This window comes from Halichoerus grypus, chromosome 4 (genome assembly GCF_964656455.1).
Source record: "Halichoerus grypus chromosome 4, mHalGry1.hap1.1, whole genome shotgun sequence".
Taxonomy (NCBI): Eukaryota; Metazoa; Chordata; class Mammalia; order Carnivora; family Phocidae; genus Halichoerus; species Halichoerus grypus.
Window position 1 is genome coordinate 9,182,368 of NC_135715.1, and position 15,188 is coordinate 9,197,555.

Consider the following 15,188-nt stretch of genomic DNA (forward strand, 5'->3'; position numbering starts at 1 on the left):
TAACAGGGGTGAGATGATACCTCATTGTGATTTTGAGTATAATGAAAAGGATCCTAATTCCATTTCTCTGAAATAGAACTCAATGACCAAAATTAGACTTCTTCTGTTTTCAGAATTTCATATACAAACTTTTCATTTAACATTATATTATTCACATTTTCAGAGTTTAAAAACTTATTTATAAAGAAGATTTGTACATAGTTCAATGAACATACCAAAAAATTTTTAATTTCCCAATTTTTGAATATTTAAATTGTTTCTAAGGTTTTGCTTTTTATAAGTAATGCTATAACAAACATTCTTCCAAAACCAGAATCTTGATTGCATCTCTGATTATTTTCTTAGAAAAAGTCCCAGAATTCTGGAATTTCTCAAAGTGCATAAACATTTTTTTTAAAGATTTTATTTATTTATCTGACAGAGAGAGACATAGCGAGAGAGGGAACACAAACAGGGGGAGTGGGAGAGGGAGAAGCAGGCCTCCCGCTGAACGGGGAGCCTGATGTGGGGCTCGATCCCAGGAGCCTGGGATCACCACCCGAGCCGAAGGCAGACGCTCAATGACTGAGCCATCCAGGCGCCCCAGCAATTTCAAGTTTCTTAGTCAAAAATGCATGAAAAGGTTTTCAGATTTGAATTCTGAAAACCTGAACATGTGGGGAAAAAAATGTTCATGAATCAACAAGAAATGAATACATAAGCAAACAGGTTCTAATTAGGTGACTCTACCCAAATACCTTAGTGGCCAGCTTTTTTGAAAGAATTTCAAGCCAAATGGACCAAGGTCATTTTCAGATACTAGAATACAGCTCAGCAGGTAGAGTGGAGCACTTGGTAGAGAACAGCTAGAGAGTGTCCTCACGAGTGTCCTCAGCAGTGGTCCATCCTAAAGATTAACTGACTTTATAGAAGATGCTTAGAACTATTCCTGGCATGTGGTGAGAGATAGAGAAGTGTTTACTGCTTTGCTTAAATGCTTGTCATATTTACAACTGGAAATTGGCTACTGTGGACAGTAAACTGCAAATCTACATATTGTAGGAAAGCATGCTGTTAGGATCATAAACTTAAACTGTATGTTCAGTTTTACAATTATAATTCCACCATAATTATCCTTAACAAGAGTAAAAGTTTCTCAGTTTTCTTATCCATATAAACTTTGATTCAGGATCTATTTATGTGAGTGTGTGAGAAGCTCCTTGGAAAATACTGTCTATCAAAAGCAATTGGTTCAGGTTTTTCTACTTGGCATCGGTTTTGCAATAGTGCCACCTTCTGGTTAGAGTTTGCTTTTACAAGCAGGCATCTTGTCCAGACTCGTTCCCATCGTGTCTGGTACACTGTGATTATGTTCCAGGGGATCATTTGAGTGAGCCATGGTAAGTCAATCTCAGCAGATTACCTGCTAAAGGTGCTGTCCTGATGGGTGCTATAGGATGAAAAAGCATTCAGAATACAGGAAACTAAGAAGTGATGCTAAGCATATAAATAAACCTCTACTGTGTCTAAACTTGGAATGCTTCTTTGCCTCTGATGGAATGATTTTCCTTTAGAAAGATACGATGGAACTGAATAAGTTGCAGAAAAGGCCAGATGAAATGATTGTGTCCAAAAGTCTCTCTGTCTCAAAACCTGGCGTGTGCATAGGTCAGGAACCCCCTAAGATGGGTCTTTGGGCCAATAGGGGGCCTACTTAGCTTTAACATGAGCATTTGAATGTAGCCATATGAGTCCATCTACAGCGATGGTTCTTGAACCTATCCCTCACCCTGTCCCCTTTTAAAGTAGGAAGTTAAAATTTGAGACAACTGCTGTCAGCAAACCCAGATTTTCACAAAACTCCTCCCACTTCTATTTTGGTAAAAATAATGCCTTACAGCAATTGATATTCAACACAACACAATCTGTATTCAGATTCAATAGTCAAGATCACTTACTGCTCAATTCGGGTACCTTTCTCACTCTCATTCACTTTCTCAATCAGAGAAGCTTGTAGAATGAATGGGAGTCTTCTTTTTGTTAGAGGAAAAGCCTTGAATTCCCTCCAAGGGGTAAAGCTCAAGGACTTTTTTTCACTACCTTTGTTCTTGGATCCAGCCTCAGGGTAAAGAAAAGAAAATCCACTCCTATCAAGCAGCTCCTGGTTAACATAAAATTGACAATTTGTTAGCTTCAACAATTTACTTGAGTCAAACGTCACACACGTGATGAAGACAACTTAGACTGAGCCTCTTGGGCTGAGAATCTCCCATCTCGATGTCCCAAATTCAATGACTACATGGATGTACACGATTTATTCTTGTTTATTCAACCTTCCACAATGGATTGGAAGCAAAATCTTCCTATGGTAAGGCCACAGCTTACTGAACTAACATCTGGTTGTGTGAAATCCTTTGTTGTATTGTGATACTTTTAAGCAAAAAACGTATACTAATTCTCAGTTATAGAAAATAATTCAGAGGTCTTTCCTGAGATAAAAATGACACCTAAAGGAGTAACTGGCTTGTTTCTTTGTTTGTTTCTAAACTTGTTAAACAGACTTCTCAACAGAAAATAAAGCTGACTTAAAGGGCCTGTTGATCTTATTTGAGGCACACAAACCAATTTAGTCCTGAATTGATACATGAAAATTAAGAAATTGATAGATTATTTCCCTTTATTCCTTCTCTAAATCTCTTAAATCTCTGTCTTCCTCTCCCCCCTCCCCACTCTTGTGAAAACTGTTCCTGTCATCTGAATCTCAGTCACCCCAACTAAAAGTAGATTTGACAGACTAGATCTGGTGGCTTGTAAATACAGGTTTCCCTCAAAGAAGCAGGACCTGAGTGGTGTTCCAAACAAGGAAGAACCTATTGACATCTCTGGTTCACCTGCTATATTTGGGTTTGTGAGATCATTAGTCAGAGGCTTACTTATCTCCTACACAAAAGTATTTCAAGGTCTGTGGGAGTGTTCCCCAGTCAAGGTTGATCAATCTTTATTACTTTCAATTTATAGCTTCCCAGATGCTCAAGTTGGCAAAGACTTTTTTTTAATTTTAGAAAAGCAAGTTCCTTGATTATAGTTAATAATACTGTATTCTATACTTGAAAGTTGCTGAGAGAGTAGATTTTCAATGTTCTCCCCACAAAAAAGGAAACGGTAATTATGTGATACGATGCAGGTGTTATCTAGGCCTAGGGTGGTAATCATTTTGCAATATATAAGTGTATCAAATCAACACCTTAAAGTTACACAATGTTATATGCCAATTAAAAACAGAAAAGAAAAGCGAGTTCCTTATCTGCCCTTCTTTAGTCTAATTTTCAATGACCTGAATTCATGTGGTTGTTAGAATTAATAGCAGAGAGACTTAAAGAGATTTTCTTTGAGAGTCTCTGAGAACACCTAGAGTATAGCATGATAAAATAAGAGAAGGCGGGGGGTGGGGGTGGGGGGATGGTCAAGATGGTGAAGGGGAGTGGGAGGTACAGGCTTCCAGTTATGGAAGGAATGCGTCAGGAGGCTAGTAGAGTCCATAGTCCTGTCATAGGGTTGTATGGTGACAGATTGTAGCTACCCTTGTGGTGAGCAGAGCATAATGTATGGACTTGTCACTTGTCGAATCACTATGTTGTACACCTGAAACTAATGTACCACTGTGTGTTAACAATACTTCAATTAAAAAAGGAAAAAAAAAGAGTGAGGGCCGAGCGTTAACAGGTGTAGGTGTTTGAACCCAAGATGGCTGCCCTGAACCTTTGGAAAACCCATAAACTCTCCATGTTTAAACTGAGGGGAACTACAATTTAATTTGTTCAGCTAAATAAATCATTTATATGGGAGGAGAGATTTGGTGCTTAAGACCTAATTGACCATAAAACAAAGAGCTAGATTTAATATAATTGTGTTTCTGCTTATAATAAAATCTCTCTATAAATGTTATCCGAAAAATGAATTCTTAAACCCATCCCTGGCCTTCCATGGGAGTCTGGCTTGTTGTTTCCCAAATGCTCCACCTGCAAATCTGGTTTCCCCCCCTGTATTGTTATCCTCAGCACTACCTCTGCCAACGTTTTCCCCAACATTTCCCGCCCGTAAATGTTGCAAAGGTCTATGATCCACGATTTCTCCCGCAGTGAACCATCCCATCTGTGGTTCTTTGCCTGGTCCTCCAGGGACTCCCAGGGCATCGTGGCTTGTGTTGGTTGGTTTCCTGCCCCACCCCTGGCTGTTGGATTCTGGTCCCCGGCTCTGGCGGTAGCAGTGCTATCTTGTCTGCCCCCTGCCCCCCACCCCCCCACTGTCCTCCATCTTGTTTCTCGCAGGTCCCTTTCAAGACCCTTTCTCTGTTATCAGCCAGACAGCAGCAAAGGAATCTCAATTTTTATATCCATGCCTGACCCTAATTCCACTTTGCAGCGATCGCTGGTGTTTGTCTTAATTTAATCTCTACATTAACCTGCTTAAAATTTTTCCAAAAGTTACTACTTGCATTTGCATTAATTCTGCCAATCAACAAATATCCCACAAATTTGGCATTTAAAACCTCCTACAAATGCAACTCAAATAAAGGGTTCAGTTTAGAAAGAGCTTTCAACACACCATCTCAAGAGATCAGTAGTCAACTCTAATGGAATAGACATCCATGCAGTCCACAGTAACAGCTCCCTACTATGAAGGCTGTTCAACATCTTCAGACTGAAAAAAATACTGTATGTGTAGAATGATTCTTTTCCATGACTGTCAAGGAAAAAGGAATGGCTAATATTTCTGGAGAAATTAGCTCTCATCCTCAATGAGTGTGAAGATTGGAGGAGATACTTTCTTCCAATACAGTAAATAGGCTGGAAGAGTGTGATTTGTTGGGACTTTTCTTTCCTTTTAAAAATAAGACACTTAGATGCTTGTAAAGCAGGTACATGGCGTAGGTGTGAGTTAAGGGCTAAGAGTAGGGGGGGAGTAATGAAAAGCAGGAGGTAGACCGACTCTATTTTCATTTTAGTATTTAACAAGTATGGGTGCCCCAGGGGTGACTGCACTGGGGGAGGCCAGCATCAGAGGGAGGTGCTCAGTGTCAGGAACAGCTGGGACCAACAGTCCTTGAACCAGAGAGGGACGGCCGTGTGTGAGATTTGCACGTGTAGCCTCAGCATATGCTCCTTTGTAGACTCTCAGCCACAGTTCTAATGTCTTTTCTGTCACTTACAGCCCTTCACTGCTGAGGGATTGCCCTCCCTCTCCCCCAGATTTGACCATTTCACCGAATTTCTGGGGATGTACAGGTTCCTTAGCTGAGGACTGAGGAATGCGCCCATACTGCGGGACACACCTTCCATGGCAGATGGCATGCACAGGAAAGAGTCTTCTTTGCTAGGCAAAACCACACACTATAGTAAGAGTGGCTGGGTGATGGAAGAAGTCTTTGATATAATAGATTTTTTTTCTCTTTTTTTTAAAGATTTTATTTATTTATTTGTCAGAGAGAGAGAGAGCGCGCACAAGCAGGGGGGTGGCAGGCAGAGGGGGAAGCAGACTCTCCACTGAGCAGGGAGCCAGATTTGGGACTCGATCCCAGGACCCTGGGATCATGACCAGAGCTGAAGGCAAACGCTTAACTGACTGAGCCACCCAGGCATCCCATTTTTTTTTTTTTTTAAGATTTTATTTATTTATTTGTCAGAGAGAGAGAGACACTTAGGTTTTCTGAGCAAAGTGATTTGAGCACAATAGGTAGGTACTTCATAAGTATTTATGATTAATATTTTCCAGGACTTACATTATTCATACAAGCCCACCATTCTGGCTGGAGAAATGGACATTCTGAGGAAACAAGCCAACCCAGTATTTCTACGTATGAAAAAACCTAAGGAAACAATCTAATATCATAAATTTCCTACCAGACTGCGATTTCCCAATTGTTTATGCTGAATTCTGTTAAGCATACATATGTGACGACTGCTCAGACTACTATTCCCCATGACGCCCCCTCAAATGGGAAGGCATCTGTTTGGTCTCGGTTGGGAAAGCATGCTAAAAATGTCTTCACTTTGGCATTAAATCAGCTTATTGGAAGAGGGTATACTCCAAAGTAAACGTTTCTTACTTTTCTTTTTTAGTAAGGTATTTCACATTTATGATCTATCTCCCGAGGATCTAGGGACTTCACTCATTGCATTTTTTTAAACGTAAAGGTGAGGACATAGTTTTGGTCGTGAAAAATAGTAATGTGTTATTTATCAGAGATGAGAGTATAACTAAATATTTTTAAAAACGTATTCCTGAGATCATGAAGACACATGGAGGTATTTAGTTTAGCAGAAAAATCAACTCCCACCCTAAGCCAAAAATATGCCATCTAACAAAGTTTACTCCAAAAGGAGGATTTTCATAGTTTGTTTGGTAATGAACTAACATTTTACTTTCTAAACAATAGAGAACGATTCAAGCTCTTCATATCTTCAAAAAACAAATTCACTTACTTAGAATATGTAATAATCTTCGATAATGGAGCATTCACAGGTCACTTTTCAATGCTTTAGTGACCCGTGAGAATTTACTCCAAATTGGTATCTGGAATAGTCACACTGGAGCTTAGTGCCAGATGAGAGTTATTCTGTGACGAGGAGAATGTTCATGAGCTCGTAACTGGTGATATTGTAAGTGGAAATGGTGGCTAAAATAATAGTGTTGGAGTAACAGATATCTTCATAGTGGAAGGTCTCTCTCCAAGGTAGCCCTGCTTGTCTAGTTTTGTTTGCTGTCATGCGAAAATAGGCATTGACATAGAACTGTGAACTCACATTTCATAATTGGGTGGGTGATTTCACACCCTTCTGGTGTTTCTACCAGATTTGGGGCACTTTGGGTTTCTCCCACTGGGGCAGCTGTGTTCCTTCAATAACAGGATGAGTGTCCTATTTACTAGAGTTGAGATGTAGGGGCCATTTGCGGCAGGAAAGGTCCAGGGCTGAAGCCAATTGTTCTGGTAGCGGTGGGGGGAGTGTGTTGAGATGAGGGAAGCCGTGGTTGGAGTCTGTGGGAAGAAACCCCCAGGGGGAGGCCAACTTGTCTGCCGTTGCTGCACAAGGACACAGATGACTTTTGCCATTTGTGGTGCCTTCAACCACTCTTGATTTCCCCAGCCACCCTGGGTGTCACAACTATGGTGAGACACCCCTGGATGTGCCTCCGTTTCCCTGAGGTGTGCCCAAGAGGACTCTGAGCTACTTAGGACATCATTAGATTAAGGCGCAGTGGCTTCTATGGTTAGTTGAGGGCTGCAGGGCCCAGAGGAATCTAAGGAAGTGTCGACCATATAAATCTGGGAAAAGGAAGAGAGGCAGTGAAGCCTGAGGCCAGACTGGCCCCAGGGACACAAATACCACCAGGGCCCTTTTTTTTCCAGCTCTTGATTCTGTATTACTCATTGTGTTGGCTTCATTCTCTTATTCCATACACTTCCTGCATTTGATGGACGCACGGCCCCTGAGTTTAATGCCTCACTGTTCCACTAAGGAAGATTAACCTTTAGCTCTCTTCAGTATCAAGTCAAATAACTTTATAATAATGCTGGAGGAATGGGAAGGTGGCAGTTAGTTTGTATTTCTGGTCCGACAGTCAAAAACCCCAAGGAAATCCCACTGGAATAGCTCAGCTCACAGACCCATCCTTGCACGCGTCAGCCGGGGTTGGAGGGGTGGGATCACTGAGAACATGGAACCGCCATTCCAGCTGGGTGGATGGAGCAGGCCAGCTCTTGGGAAGAGGGACATGTGCTTGGAGGACACATCATGGATTTTGAGCACAGGAGTAGGATTTCCATCTAGTTGTGAGTCAGGAGTCAATTCCTTTCATTATTGCTGTGTGAATGTCCCCATTTTTTCCCCACCGAATTCCAAGCTTTATTTCTTGTTTCTCTTGTTCTTTCCAAGAGTCATAGTGCCTAATAGATGTTCAAAAAGATATTTGCTAAATTGAATGGGGTTTGTTTTCATGTCAACGATGGCATGCAACTACACTTTACGATTTTCAAATACAGAGTTGAGAATTCCAGAAATTAGTATTCCAAATTTCCTTTCCACATCTGTCACAAATGTTTTATTTTGTAAGGCGCTTTAGTCACTACCCTTGGCTCTTCCTTCATCTACACCAGTGAAGTTCAGACATTAAGGAGAGTATTTACCTCCTTTCTTTTTGAAATCCACAGTAAAGTGGTTGTACAAAGTGCAAAATGGCTAAGGTGTTGTCCCATTTGGGTGTCCCTGTCATACAACAGGGCTCATAATGAATTACATGATGCCACTTCATATAGAAAAGGCTTTATTAAACAAAATGAGGCAGAGTCATCATAAAGAGAAAGCATGAGTATCCCATTCTTATTTCTCTAGTTATCCCAAGAGAGATGAACTAGAGCCCATTGGACACACACTGTGGGTTTGAAGTTCAGTGGAGAGACCATCTTACTAGGGGTTTTATGAGGCCAGAGTAAAAGCCATCAGGTCAATGAGGAACACAGCATCTGTTTGGAAGCCAAGCAGTCTGGATTTGGGTGCCAACTGATTATAAGAGTTTTCCGAGGATACCAGTTGCTCAGAACCTGATAAATAACTTTGGAGGGCATGGATGAATGGAGCCACCAGAACTATGGGAAGATGTGCTTAGAAACAGCTCTTCCTGATGGAAGAAGGGGCCATGCTTGCTGCTTGTGGAAGCTGGCTCATTACCCTTGGAGTCATTTTTGGGGGTAGAGCATATAGGGGTACAGAGGAGAAAGATTGCTTTTAAACTAGGGGGCCAGTATGCACTGGATATTTTCCATTTACTCCTCCAAGGCCACTTTCCATTCTTCTTTGCCCTTCTCTGTGCTCCAGGAATTAGACCTTATCATCCACATGCCCCGTTCCTCTCTCTTTTGGCCAGTGGGAAGCCTTGGCCAGATGGGATGGGGAGAGGAGAGGATGACCAGGGTATCCACTTCCACAGCTTCAGTCTTTTTGTGAATTGGCCTTGTCCCTCTATGGAAGGCTACAGCTCCTGTTGGTTGTCACTCTTCTAGTATAGCTAGTCTCTGGTTTTCAGTACATGCTCCCTGACCTTGCCCCTTTGACGATGGTGATAACTACTCCTAAAATGTGACAGCCCTGCCATTGGCTGGGCCAAAGTTTCTTCACTGAAATGGGACCTTTGTGGTGCATTACCATGTCCACCACAACCTTATGGCTTCCACATCTGTATTTAACTCCACCCCCCCAGTCTTCCAAGTCTTTTCCAAATTAGAATTTTATTGGTTCTGCTTTTAACTTTTTATTCATATTTAATAATCTGAACTTCTGTATACCCAAACAACTTTAACATTTATTGAGGGCCAGCTATGAATCCAATAGTTTATCAGACATTTTCATAAATTGTCTTTTATTTTTTTCACGGTAACTATGTAAGATATATTATGCATCTCATTTTTTTAAAGATTTTTTATTTATTTATTTAACAGAGATAGAGAGAGAGCATAAGTAGGCAGAGCGGCAGACAGAGGGAGAGGGAGAAGCAGGCTTCCCACTGAGCAGGGAGCCCGATGCGGGGCTCGATCCCAGGACCCTGGGATCATGACCTGAGCCGAAGGCAGCTGCTTAACCAACTGAGCCACCCAGGTGCCCCTATGCATCTCATTTTGAGGCTCAGAAAAACTGAGCTTAAGGCATCATGTCTGTTTGGCGTGGATATCTACATCATAACCACTATGCCACACTTCCTAAATCCTTCATGTAGCAAGGCAAAAATAATTTACTAATTCAAGTAGAAGCAAGAACATATCCCACTCTGTTCTTTGTCAGTTCTGTCCATAAAATGAAGATGACGTTAAGACCAAACAACCATGTTAGAATCAGTCAGTTGTAAGCTACCCATTTAAAAATGCTAATTTTTTTTCTTAAACTCATATTGAGTTTTGTCCCTAGAGAGTCTTCATCTGTTGCTTCTGCTTATCTTGGCTCTGTCCTGACCATCTACTCATCTGTCTTAAAATCAATTCACCATGGCTTCTGCATTATTTCCTTCTTTTTTCATCCTAAGCCCCCAATCTGTTCGCTGTTGATTCCAACCCTTCTCCCTTCCTTGGCTCTGCTCTGCTTTAAAAAAATTTTTTTTAAATTTAAATTCAGTTTAGTTAACATATACCGTATCATTAGTTTCAGGGGTAGAGTTTAGTGATTCATCAGTTGCATATAACACTCAGGGCTTATTACATCAAGTGCCCTCCTTAATGCCCATCACCCTGTTACCCCATCCTCCCCTCCACCCCACTGCAGCAACCCTCACTTTGTCCCCTAGAGTTAAGAGTCTCTTATGGTTTGCCTCCCTCTCTGTTTTTATATTATTTTATTTTTCCTTCCCTTTCCCTACGTTCATCCTTTTTATTTCTTAAATTCCACATATGAGTGAAATCATATAATAATTGTCTTTCTCTGATTGACGTATTTCACTTAGCATAATACCCTCTAGTTCCATCCATGTTGTTGCAAATGGCAAGAGTTCACTTTTTTTTAGTATATGTGCTGCTGAAGCGAGCACAAGAGTTCACTTTTTTGGATGGCTGAGTAATATTCCATTGCATATATATACCATATCTTCTTTATCCATTCATCTGTTGATGGACATTTGGGCTCTTTCCATAGTTTGAATATTGTGGGCATTATTGCTATAAACACTGGGGTTCAGGTACCCCTTCGAATCACTATGTTTGTTTCCTTTGGATAAATACCTAGTAGTACAATTGCTGGGTCATAAAGTAGTTCTATTTTTAACTTTTTGAGGAACCTCCAGAGTGGTTGCACCAGTTTGCATTCCCAACAACAGTGTAAGAGGGTTCCCCTTTTTCTGTATCCTCACAAATATCTGTTGCTTCCTGAGTTGTTAATTTTAGCCATTCTGACTGGTGTGAGGTGGTATCTCATTGTGGTTTTGATTTGTATTTCCCTGATGCCGAGTGATGTTGAACGTTTTTTCATGTATCTGTTGGCCCTTTGGATGTCTTCTTTGGAGAAATGTCTGTTCATGTCTTCTGACCATTTCTTGACTGGATTTTTTGGTTTTTTTGGGTGTTGAGTTTGGTAAGTTCTTTATAGGTTTTGGATACTAGCCCTTTATCTGATATGTCATTTGCAAATATCTTCTCCCATTCTGTCAGTTGTCTTTTGGTTTTGTTGACTGTTTCCTTTGCTGTGCAAAAGCTTTTTATCTTGATGAAGTCCCAATAGTTCATTTTTTGCCTTTGTTTCCCTTGCCTTTGGCGATGAGTCTAGCAAGAAGGAGCTGTGGCTGAGGTCGAAGAGGTTGCTGCCTGTGTTCTCCTCTAGGATTTTGATGGATTCCTGTCTCACATTTAGGTCTTTCATCCATTTTTAGTTTATCTTTGTATGTGGTATAAGAAAATGGTCCAGTTTCATTCTTCTACATGTGGTTGTCCAATTTTCCCAACACCATTTGTTGAGGAAACTGTCTTTTTTTCCATTGGACATTCTTTCCTGCTTTGTCAAAGATTAGTTGACCATAGAGTTGAGGGTCCATTCCTGGGTTCTCTATTCTGTTCCATTGATCTATGTGTCTGTTTTGGTGCCAGTACCACTGTCTTGATGATGACAGCTTTGTAATAGAGCTTGAAGTCCGGAATTGTATGCCTCCAGCTTTGGTTTTCTTTTTCAACATTCCTCTGGATACTCAGGGTCTTTTAAGTTTCCATACAAATTTTAGGATTGTTTGTTCCAGCTCTGTGAAAAATATTGGTGGTCTTTTGATAGGGATTGCATTGAATGTGTGGATTTCTTTGGGTAGCCTAGACATTTTAACAATATTGATTCTTCCAATCCATGAGCATGGGATGTTTTTCCATTTCTTTGTGTCTTTCTCAATTTCTTTCATAAGTATTGTATGGTTTTCAGAGTACAGATCATTTACCTCTTTGGTTAGGTTTATTCCTAGGTATCTTATGGTTTTTGGTGCAATTGTAAAAGGGATTGGTTCCTTGATTTCTCTTTCTTCTACTTCATTGTTAGTGTATAGAAATGCAACTGACCTCTGTGCATTGATTTTATACTCTGCGACTTTGCTGAATTCCTGTAACAGGTCTAACAATTTTTTGGTGGAGCCTTGCTCTGCTTTTGCAGTTCCTGGATTTTCAGGTCTCATATCACAGCCAGTTTGACTAGCCCTCCTTCAAGTTTTGGAGGGAAAGAAGGCACCTCGCAGGGGTAGATGCAGTTCCCTTGGCACTGGGCTTGACTAGTGGATGTCGCCTTTGTGCAAATAAGATACAGCCCTGAGCTTGGATGGCACATAGTTTGGCTGGAGGAGCATGAGCTGAAAGAGCATTGGTATACTTGGGGCAAGGCAAAGGATTTAATGTGACCAGAGCCTACAATGTGAGATTGTGGGGTGGAGTGTCAGGACAGGCAGAAAGAGCCATAAGTAAGCATAATTATGGTAAATCATTTGTAGCAAAGTGCTCAAGTTGGCAGGGATATAGATCATTAAGCATAAATCCCAAATACATTTGATTATGTTGATGAAAGTTATCTTCAGCACCCATTGCCTGTGGGCCCCTTCCACCCACCTGTGTTTACACATGCTTTTCTAACAGAATAGAAGTTCTAGTTAATAGTAGGAATTTCTGATTCCTACACAGATAACAGTTTGCTATTATCTGAGACTTCTGCAAAATAAACACTCAATTTTTTTTTTTTAAAGATTTTATTTACCTATCAGAGAGAGAGAGCACAAGCAGGGGGAGTGGCAGGCAGAGGGAGAAGCAGGCTCCATGTTGAGCAAGGAGCCTGATGCAGGACTCAATCCCAGGACCCTGGGATCATGACCTGAGCCAGAGGCAGATGTTTAGCCAACTGAGCCACCCAGACATCCCTAAACACTCAATGTTTTAAAAGGGCATATGTAAATAAAAGCAATATGTCAAGTTTCACTAGAAATGACTTGTAGTGGGTTGAATGGTGTTCTCCTAAAAGATATGTCCAAGTAGTAACCCCTGGGACCTGTGAATTTGACCTTATTTAGAAAAGGGTCTTTGCAGATGTAACTTAGTTAAGGATCTGGGGATGATGTCCTCCTAGATAGAGGGGGGGCTAATTCCAATGGCAGGTGTCTTTATAAGAGAAAGGAGAAGGAGCTCTGACACGGAGACATAGGGGGAACACCATGTGAAGACAAAGAAAAAGACTGGAGTTATATAGCTACAAGCCAAGGAACGCCAAGAAATGCCAGGGACCCCTAGAAATTAGAAGGTGTGGGGCGCCTGGGTGGCTCAGTCGTTAAGCGTCTGCCTTCGGCTCAGGTCATGATCCCAGGGTCGTGGGATCGAGCCCCGCATCGGGCTCCCTGCTCAGCAGGAAGCCTGCTTCTCCCTCTCCCACTCCCCCTGCTTGTGTTCCCTCTCTCACTGTGTCTTTCTCTGTCAAATAAATAAATAAAATCTTTAAAAAAAAAAAAAAAGAAAGAAATTGGAAGGTGCAAGGAGTGACTTTCCTTCAGTCTTCAGAGGGGGTGTGGCCTATGGGCACCTTGATTTTACTTCTGGTCCTCAGAACTGGGGGAGAATACATTTCTGTTATTTTCAGCCACCAGGTTTGTGATAATTTGTTACAGCAGCTCTAGGAGAGTAATATATAGCTTTTAATTGAATAGGGTAGAGTCTTCTCCATAATCATATGTCTCTCTAGAGTAGAGTACTATTTTCAGAATTATATGAATTTGTCATCATCCTGGCCATATTCAGAAGGTATAATCTCATGACTAAAGTCATTTTCTCGATATGGTCAACAAGTCTTTTGTAATGGTCTAATATTTAGCCAATTTCGGATGCACATCAGACATTTTAAATCTTTGATCTCTGCAAAGATTTCAAGGTGGCAATGACATTTTTTTCACATGAACTATATGGTTTTGATCAGGTTTCACCTCATGTACTCATAAAGTCTACTCAAATTTCCAGCCAACGTTGAGCTCTTCCCAGTGGCCTACCGCCCTGCAGTGTCCGTACTAAATATTTTGGCATATCAATTAGATTTGATTCTATGTTATATAACCCGGTACAGGTTAATCCTGGTTGCATAACAATAGGTAGCATTTTTGAGCATATAGTTTTTGTGTGTGCATCGTATGTATCATTTCTAAACCCTTCAGCAATGTTGCAAGGGAAGTATTAACCATATTTTATAAAGGAGGAAGCTGAAGTTCAGAGAAAGTAACTGACATCTAATTCAGGGCAGAATCACTGCGGGAATTTGCTGTCTCTTTGACTCCAAGGCTTAACGCCTTTCTACTGGGTTATTCTGCTTTTTCAGAAATTTCTGTAAGTCAGTAAGTTGAAATTACATTTTTTTTTCAGAGAAATAGTATCTCCCATATATTTATTTAACCGACATTGTATCTGTACAACACTCTATATAGCCATAAGTGAACGTTCACAGATGAATTCCAATTGGAATTCTTTCCAGTTGGGTCAGCATAATTTGGGAACTTGAACCCTGGATTAGTGGAGGCCATCTGAGAACTTGGTAGGATTGGCTTGGTAGAATTTCTGATGAGGTAGGGACTTAAAAATGAGATAAAAGAGATCCAAGGTTTGTGGAGCAAAATGCTTTGGTGGGGGCACTTCGTGTTCTTTTGCTAGATTGGACACCTAGGGGCCCAGACTTCTTTCCTTCTGCCTCTCACTTTAAGAAGAGTTTCGTGGTACAGAGGTTTTGTCTGCAGGCTTTCATTTCCATTGCATTCAACAGTTGATTTTGTTGGGGGTTTCCCTCCTTGGGCCTCCTGCTGAGTAGAACAAAAGCTCACAGTTTTTCCTAAATTGTTGAAATAAGCACAGAGCCCTCTGAGTATATTTTATGGTTGCTATCCATTAACATCTGTGGAGAATTATGAGGCAGAAGCAAGAAAAAAGTAAAAATTTTCAAGTTAATAAATCTCTCCCCCCCTGCCAAAAGTTGCCCCTGATGTTCATTGGATGCAATGAGCAAAAACTTTCTCTTATTTTTCCTTTGCTATAAACACTTCTCCACTCTTAGAAGCACCAGACAACCTTATCTTCCTTTTTTTTTTCTTCCAGAATTAGTGGGCTTGGGTCCCACTCCTTAAAAAAACAAAGCTCCATCCTACATCTTTCCTTCTCAGTTACTTGGCTCTTGAAATGAAATGTCATC